At 40.6% G+C, this 8,818-nt stretch overlaps 1 pseudogene; it reads right to left on the reverse strand.

The window, feature by feature from the left end:
- Positions 1-2,681: 2,681 nt before the first annotated feature.
- On the reverse strand, positions 2,682-6,289 carry LOC138828704 (heterogeneous nuclear ribonucleoprotein A3-like; annotated as a pseudogene).
- Between the last annotated feature and the right edge of the window lie 2,529 nt (positions 6,290-8,818).

An 8,818-nucleotide genomic window follows, 5' to 3' on the forward strand; every position in this document is an offset into this window, starting at 1 on the left:
GTGGCTCAGTGGTACAGCGTTTGCCTTGTACTCATGAGGCCTTGAGTTCGATTCCTTAGCACACCACATAACCAGAAAAAAAGGGCCAGAAGTGGCGCTATGGCTCAAGTGGTAGAGTGCCTGCCTTGAGCTGAAGAGCTGACAGCGCTCAGGCCCAGAATTCAGGCCCATGACCGGACCACCCCCACCCCCCAAAAAAAAGAATATTGTTATTTGTTTTAATGTTTAGGGCTGTAACATTATTCTAGAGCATTGCTTGATGTGTAAATTTGTGTAGGATCAAAGGGAAGGTTTGGTTCATTGATGGACTTTGCTGAGTGTGCATAAAATCTGGCAATTCTGTGAATACTTACTTACTTTAGATTCTTTAAAAAAAATTTTATGATGTTGAGGATCCAATCCAGGGCCTTGTGTGTGCTAATTAATTATTCATCCTCCTTCAAAATGTATTTCAAGGGCTGGGAAGGTGGCTCAGTGGTGAAGCGCTTGCCTTGCATGCATGAGGCCGTGGGTTTGATTCCTCAGCACCACATAAGCAAAAAAGAAAAAAGCTAGAAGTGGTACTGTGGCTCAAGTGGTAGAGCACTAGCCTTGAGCTGAAGATCTGAGAGACAGCGTCCAGGCCCAGAGTTCAGGCCCCACGACCTGACCAAAAAAAAAACAAAAACAAAAAAATGTATTTCAAAATTACTTTTGCTTCCTACTACTACCATTGTTAAAGAAGGTCTTCCAAGAGTACAAAGATACCCTGGATTCTAAGGCATATTGGAAAAGACTGGAGCAGATAAATTAGATCAGTCAAAGCATTGCAAAAGTACTTAGAAGGACCAAGAGACATACAAGTCTTCTCAGACACAGTCAAAAGATTAAACCTACAGATGTAGGGATAGATGAGGAAGAAGAAATAAAAACTAAAGGCTTTGAAAACCTATTCAACAAAATAATAGCAGAAAATGTTTGAGAAATAGAGTATCATCCTTATGCTGGAGGCCTACCATACTCCAAACAGGCAAGATTAGAAAAGAAATGCTCCTAGATACAGTATAGTAAGCTATCTAAATATACAGAATATCGAAAATGTCAAAAGAGAGGAAGCAAGTAACTTACTATCACAAGCTCCTTGTAAAAACAGCAGATTTCTCAACACAGATAACTAAATGCAAGGAGGACTTGGAAAGACATTATTCCAGACCCAAAAGACAACTGTCAACCCAGACTATTTTACATAGTGAAGCTATCCATAAAAATTGGTTGAGAAATAACAACATTCCACAAAAAACAAAAACTACTGGAATTTATGGCTTTCAAACTAGCACCACAAAAGGTAGTTAGGGAAAAATTACCCGCAGAAGAAGCAAACATCACAAAAAAACAAAATGCCAGGAAACATGGCATACTTCTCTCAATACTGACATTGAATGTTAAAGATCTTAGTTCTTTAGTCAAAAGACATACACTAGTCAGGTTCTGGTGTCTCACATCTGTAATCCTAGTTACTCAGGAGGCTGAGATTTGAGGATCGTGGTTCAAAGCAAGCCTGGGCAAGAAAGTCTATTAGACTCTTGCCACCAATTAACCATTAGAAACCTGGAAGTGGAGTGGTAGCTCAAAGTAGTAGAGCACTAGCCTTGAGCAAAAAGAGCTCAGAGAAAATGCCCAGGATGCGAGTTCAACCCCCATGACTAAAAAATCGAAAGATGCGAGTTCAACCCCCATGACTGAAAAATCGAACAAACAAAACCCTCAAAAAACATAATGGATACTTAGATCAAAAAACAATACCTAAAACAAGACCTAACTCTTTGTTGCCTATAAGAAACACATGGCTTGGGGTAAAAGAATGGGAAAAAAGACCTTCCAAGCAAATGGACTTCAAAAGTGTTCAGCATTAGCCATATTTATATCTGATACTATAGATTGCAAGCTAAAAATTAGTCTGAAGAAACAAAGTCGCTTCATATTAATGAAGGTAATGATCCATGAAGAAAAATTATGATTGTTAATATATATGCACAAAATAGCTCACACTCAGATTTATTAAATATTTCTGAACTTATAAACTTTGGTAAATAATAATGAGAGACTTCAGTATTTCACTTTCACAGATAGGTTATCCATACAAAAACATCAGTAAAGAAATCCTAGAATGGCAGCATTAAATGGCAGTGTAGACAAAATGAAATCATCAGACATCTATAGATGTTACAACACAATACACATTCTTCTTGGCAGCTCATAAGACTTTCTAGAATATATAGGAAGTCTGAGAAAATATAAGAAAATTGAAATATTCTATCAGACCAAAATGGAATTAAACTAGATCTCAACAGAAAAAAGATACTACAAACAGTATTCAAACATAGACATCAAACATAATACCAAACGTCAAATTATCTTGAAGAACCAGGGTAAGCTGGGCGCTGGTGGCTCATGCCTGTAATCCTAGCTACTCAGAAGGCTGAGATCTGAGTATCATGGTTCAAAGCCAGCCTGGGCAGGAAAGTCCATGAGACTCGTATCTCCAATAAAACCACTCGAAAACGGAAGTGGCACTGTGGCTTAAGCAGTAGAGCGCTTGCCTTGAGCTGAAGAGCGCAGGGACAGCGCCCAGGCCCCCCCATGACTGACCCAAAAAAAAAAAAAAAAAAAAAAAAGAATCATGGTAACAAAAACATGGTATTGGCACTGTATGTATGTATACTTTACAGGAAATCATGTCATTTACAGGAAAGTGAATGCAATTGGAGGACATTTGTTCAGAAAACAAAATATCACCTTTTTAGTTATATGAAAACTATATATATTGGCAAGAACAAAATATCCTAAATTTCTAAAATTCTATATTTTCATACTGTTAGACCAAAAAGGCTATAGGTTCTTATCTTTTAAAAATATGCACACATAAGTGCTTTGCTTTTTGTTTGCTTTGTTTTTTTGTTGTGCTGGGAATAAAACTCAGTTGCTTGGCAAGCACCATCTATCTATGTATCTATCTATGTATCTATCTATGTATCTATCTATGTATGTATGTATGTATCTATCTATCTATCTATTTGTCAGTTGTGGGGCTTGAACTCTAGGTCTGGGTGCTGTCCCTGAACTCTTCAGCTCAAGGCTAGCACTGTATCATTTGAGCCATTGTACCACTTCTGGTTTTCTGGTGGTTTTATTGGAGATAAGAGTTTCATGGCCTTTCTTGTCCGGGCTTGCTTTGATTGGTGATCCTCAGATCTCAGCCTCCTGAGTAGCTACCAGTGCCCGGCTAGGCAAGCACTATCCCTCTTTTCTTTTTAATTCTGATCAGAGATCTCAAACTGCTTTTCATAAATAAATAAATAAATAAATAAATAAATAAATAAATAAATAAATAAATAAATAAATAAATCACAAACTGCTTTTCATAAATAAATAGCATACACATTACTATACTGCTGAACCAAATTACAAAAGAGACTCAGAGACAAAGGTATAGTAGAGGGTGCATAATTTTTTTTTAAGGATATGACAATAAAGTGTCTTTTTATTCTCTTCCTCTGAAAACTTGCATGGAGAAATTAAACCAAGGAAAGAAAAGTAATAAAATTTATAGGCCTCAGGGGTCTCAAAGGAAAAACAGAATAAAATCAGGTATCCACTAATATGCTCAGACATTGCACACTTAGTGGTCCTGAATCAAAAATTAAGAATGGTTTCTAAAGGGATGGGGAAAACATCCCCTACCCTTTACAAATTTAAATAGAGGGCAGCAGACATGCTTTACACTCCAAAACTATGGTAGCAGTCATTCTCAATGTGATCAAGGTAAATGTAGAATGGAGATGTTCTAAACACAGCTATGATTCTGCAAATCTTAAAACACACTAAAACCATGATTACATTGAAGGAAAATGCACAAATAGGGATTTTGAGGGTTTTTTTTCATTTGAAGGTAATCTTAATGCTATTAAATTCACAAATATGCTAATTTAAATACCCAATCCTATGTATCTAAAACACACAATGCATACATGCAAGTATCTATTCTCTCCACATGTCAGCGCCCATTCTTATCATGGTTTGGAAATGAGAACAGATTCCCCTTAAACTGCAAGTCAGTAGGTGTTTCTTTACAGTTAACTTTAGCAAAATTCATACAAAATAGTAATTAACAATGATCTTTACTTGTTAACTCACAAGGAAACACCTTCAAAACTGCATTTTGTTAAAGTTTCTGTACTAAAATGTAGAAAAACTGAACTACACAAATATTGAAAAATTAAAAATTCCTTAATTTTTTATTCCTGGTACCACTACCACAATTCACAGGGCAATATAGCTGATGTAATGAAAAGACAAAGACAAAGCTACAACAGATAAAAGACCTCAGGAATATACATCTAATTGACACGACGTTGCATTAATCAATAGCTGCACTTTTTGCAAACTGTGGCTATGACAGTCCTGAACAAGAAGGGTTTCCTGTTTAAGCTGCAGTAACTTTTCTGACTATGGATCATCGTTCCTTCTGTGGCAGATTTTTACAGTTCCTCTAAGGCATTTGGGACGACTGTCTCAAAGTAAACTGCAGCTTTCCTGACAACTCCTCGCTCTCTCTCTCCTGCTAAGAACTGTAGCCTTTTTTTCTGTTGTTTTAAAACCTTCTACTACCATATCCACCACTTCCACCACCAGATCCATAACCACCACCATATGGACTGCCAGAGCTTCTTCCACCAAAACTGTCCCCTTTCATGGGTCCATAATTTGATTGCTGTTGTCCACTGTAATTTCCAAAATCATTATAGTTACCACCACCAAAATTTCCTCCTTCATTGTAACCATCATATCCTCCTCCACCACCCCCATATCCTCCACCTTGGTTTCCATAACCTGGTCCACCACCACCATAGCCTCCTCTACTACTATAACCAGGACGGCCACCATAGTTGCCACCATCACCTCCAAATCCATTGTATCCACCATCACCTCCTCCATAGCTACCTCTGCTGCCACCACCTCCACCATCATAGCCTCCTCTTCCACCAAAGTTTCCATCACATCCAAAATTATCTCCACCACCTCCAAAGTTTCCTCCACGACCCATAATGTTGCCAGATCCACCTCTACGACCTCTTTGTGATCCAGAAGACTGCATCTCTTGTTTAGAAAGGGCCTTTTTCACTTCACAATTATGCCCATTAATAGTGTGGTATTTCTGAACAACAATTTTATCAACTGTATCATGATCATCAAAAGTTACAAAGGCAAATCCTCTCTTTTTTCCACTCTGCCGGTCTTCCATAACTTCTATGGTTTCAATCTTGCCATATTTTTCAAAGTAGTCTCTCAAATTATATTCTTCTGTATCTTCTTTAATACCACCAACAAAAATTTTCTTCACTGTTAGATGGGCTCCTGGCTTCACAGAATCCTCTCTAGAAACCTCTCTCTTTGGTTCCACAACACGCCCATCAACCTTGTGGGGTCTAGCACACATGGCTGCATCCACCTCTTCAACACAAGAGTAAGTCACAAAACCGAAGCCCCTGGAACGTTTTGTCTGAGGATCTCTCATTACCACACAATCTGTGAGTGTGCCCCATTTCTCAGAATGTTCTCTTAAACTATCATCTGTAGTTTTGAAGCTCAGACCACTAATAAACAACTTCCGCAGCTGCTCTGGTTCCTTTGGATCATGGCCCTCCTCCCCCCAGTGACAGGAGCGACAGCCAGAGTCAGGCTGGGGGCGACCCGGGCGGCGGTTTTACCTCCATTTTGAGACCGGACTGGCCTCTTCCAACTCGAGTTCAATATGGGACCGAGAGGAAGAGGCCAAGGGTGCATAATTTTGAAACATATTTTGGAAGGGTATAAATTTGATTGAAAGAGATGGCTTGCAGCTATGAAAATTGAACAAGGAAGCATGTTGAAATTGTTTTGGGATGGTAGGAAGGGGAGAAGGGGGAAAGGAAATTGATATAAGGGGTGAGATTGATTGGGACATATTTTAAACATGTCTGGAAATATAGCAGGTGTGAGCAACTGGTGCCCTGCTCCTTTTTATTTGTATATGAAATTACTCTCCCTTCAAGAATGCTGATACAGTTAATTCCCCTCATTAGAAAATAAAGTTCTAGCTTTCTTTGTTTGTATGAGCTTTCTTCTTTTATGTATGTGTGGTACCAGGGTTTGAGCCTAGGGCGTAAGGTTTGCAAAGTGGTGCTCTATGGCTTAAGCCACAACCCAGCACTGAGGCATGTAACTTTAAAGACATTTTTACATGTAGCTATTACAGCCTTGACACTGAAGACTTTACCTGCTCAAGGAGAGTTCCCCATTAGACCTCCCTTGTACTGGATCCTCTTTATACATTCATGTTCCGTAGAAATACCAGTAGAGTGCCCCTGAATTGTCTTCCCCTAGAGCTTCTACACGGAGACTGTCTGCATCCAGACCCTTGGCAGAAAAGGAAGGAGGGTTGGGGAAAACAATGAACTAAATAAATGGAAGAAAACTTCAATACACGAACTTATCACCTGTTTCAAAATGCCAAGTACAGGATATCATTTTTCCATCTGGGCAGATAAAACACAGAATGGGATGGGGGTACCTTCTTCGAAGAACAAGATATAGAAATACTTGAAATGTTCCCTACCCCAACCACGGCTCCCACCCCTCCAAAAACGGAGAATTCCAATGAATGGTCTGACTACCTGGCTTAGATTTACTTTATATGTACACAAAAGGTAGTGGGTAGGATAAGATGTTCTAAGGCTCTGTCCCATGTAATCCACTATGGCAGCTCAGTCAGAACCCACAGCAACATTCTGCTCCAGCTGAGACTCCCAATTTACCCCAGGGCCTGACCTAGGCTGGAGTCCTGAATGAAGACTACTTCTAAATGACATGACCAAGAAAGGACTAGAAGTCATCACCAGGTCTAATCCTGTATGATCCGGACACCTGCCAGCCGGGCATCCGTGGCTCATGTCTGTCATCCCAGCTACTCAGGAGGCTGAGGTCTGAGGATCATGACTCAAAGCCTGCCCAGGCAGGAAAGGCCATGAGCCTTTTTATCTCCAATTCATGACCAAAAAGCCAGAAGTGGAACTGTGGCTCAAGTAGTAAAGCATTAACCTTGAGCAAAACAAAAACAAAACAAAAAAGGCTCAGGGACAATGTCCAGGCCCTAGTTCAAATTCCTACCACCCCCCCCCCAAAAGATCCAAGAGCTCTTACGTCTAACTAACCACTAAAAGATAGAAGCAGCACTGTGGCTCAAGTGGTAGAGCACTAGCCTTTAGCAAAAAAGCTTAGGGACAGTGTCTAGGCTCTGATTTCAAAGCTCCATTCTCAACTACTGGGTTTTTACTGTGCTAGAGAAAGGGCTTTCAGGGAAGCACCTTGAGTAGATCGAAGACATCATCTGCATCTAGCCGGTAATCACAGAGGCGGTGCAGAATCTCCACACGGGTACGAAGAGGCAGGTCTTGGAAACTGGCTTCTCTCAGGGGGTTGGGTTTCCCCTCCTCAAGCTCCCAGCAGTAGTTGATAATGTCTTCCAGGTAGCTGTGGAATGTCTGAGGCCTATCCATAAGGCCCAGACAAAAATACATGAATGTACACAAAGCTGTGGCTTGAGAGCTGACAAACTTATCAATGGCAACAAGGAGGATCTGACGGTCTTGGCTGCTTTATGTATTAGACCAACTACATGAAGTTCCAAAGAAGATAAACGTGTCCTAAGAGCTCCCCACAGAGAACTCTTAAAACACAGGCAGCAGCACACGCAAGTCAACAGCAAACTACGAAGTGGAGACAACTGTCTAATCTTTTGCTCATCCTATTTATTTATTTATGCATGCATGCGTGCATGCGTACATGTGTACATGCCAGGCCTGGGGATTGAACTCAGGGCCTGGGCATGGTCCCTGAATTCTTCTGCTCAAGGCTAGTGCTCTACCACTTGAGCCACAGTGCCATTTCTGGTCTTTTCTGTGTATGTGGTACTCAGGAATTCAAATGCATGCTAGGCAAGCACTCTACAACTGAGCCACATTCCCAGCCTCCAAATACTCTTAAAGATCCATTTTCTCTTTACTTTCCTATTCAAAATATTAGGAAAGACCACTGGTTGTAAGTTAGTATTGCATGAATAAAGAGACGAAGACCTACTTGAAGTTACCTGTTTCTTATAGCAAAGAAACCAAGACAGAGCAGTAGAAAGAGAATGAAAACAAGGATGAGTCAACTGCTTTCTAACACCCAAGGTTAGCCACTTGATAGAAGTCAGCAAAGAGCTCTTCAGCCAGCTTCAGACAGACGACACTTCCCTTCTATTGGCCAGCCCACAGACAGAGGCAGAGGGCTGGGGTACTGGCCACTTTTAAGGGTCAGCTGGCTGGAACTGGCAGAATTCATGACTAGGCAAAGCAACTGATTTAACAGCTGCAATGTGTTTGGGATATCATAGAAAACAGGCAGCTATTGACCTCTTAGAAGCACATGTCAGGGACATGAAAAGGTATCCAGTCTCCTTACTAAGGCAAAGAACCATACACAATGCAGACTAAGTGAAAAGTAGAATCGCCTCCTTCCACACGCTTCAAGCATTGGTGAGGCTTAACTAATGCATGCACATGATTGATGAGACAATATTTAGCAGGAGTTCTTGTAAATCAGCAAGTGAAGAGGTTGTATAAGATAATCTGAGGCCTGCGGTAGAGCGCAGCAGTGCACCATCCCCAGTACTGGAGCCACAGCCACTGACTGACAGTGTCTATCCTTTATTTGTGTGGGTAGATGTGAATCCTGAGGCTTGAACTCAGGACCTGGGGGT

The sequence above is a fragment of the Dipodomys merriami genome, unplaced genomic scaffold, assembly GCF_024711535.1.
Source record: "Dipodomys merriami isolate MVZ:Mamm:240054 unplaced genomic scaffold, mDipMer1.0.p SCAF_1623, whole genome shotgun sequence".
Classification (NCBI taxonomy): domain Eukaryota; kingdom Metazoa; phylum Chordata; class Mammalia; order Rodentia; family Heteromyidae; genus Dipodomys; species Dipodomys merriami.